Source organism: Anoplophora glabripennis, unplaced genomic scaffold (assembly GCF_000390285.2).
Source record: "Anoplophora glabripennis isolate ALB-LARVAE unplaced genomic scaffold, Agla_2.0 scaffold1717, whole genome shotgun sequence".
Classification (NCBI taxonomy): domain Eukaryota; kingdom Metazoa; phylum Arthropoda; class Insecta; order Coleoptera; family Cerambycidae; genus Anoplophora; species Anoplophora glabripennis.
The window spans coordinates 13,063-13,500 of NW_019417808.1; positions in this window are offsets into that span (position 1 = coordinate 13,063).

The following is a 438-nucleotide window of genomic DNA, read 5'->3' on the forward strand; positions in this document are numbered from 1 at the left end:
TTAAACGTCATCTGTCAAAGCGCTATATCGCCGCTATCAATTCGAATATTTTCGTTTTAAAAAGCGTTTAAAATGGTGTTTTCTCAAGAACAAAAAGTGTTTATCATAGAGTCCTACTTTAGAAATGGACGCAAGATTGATGGAATATGGAAGTATTCTATTGAGGAATGTTTCATAGAATTTCAAAATCAATTTCCCGGCGTTGTTGAGTACAAAATTTTTCAAAGTGCAGTTCAGCGTTGTGTTAATGTTTTTCGTGAAACGGGCAGTGTAACAAGAAAAGAAGGAAGCGGCCGACCTAAAAAGCGGACTGAAGAATTAAAAGAAAATGTCCAACAAATAATGGAAAATGCGCCAAGAACTTCTGTACGTGTTTTATCACAAATGGTGGGAGTATCAGTCGGTACCTGCCACACAGTGTTAAAAAAAGATTTGCGT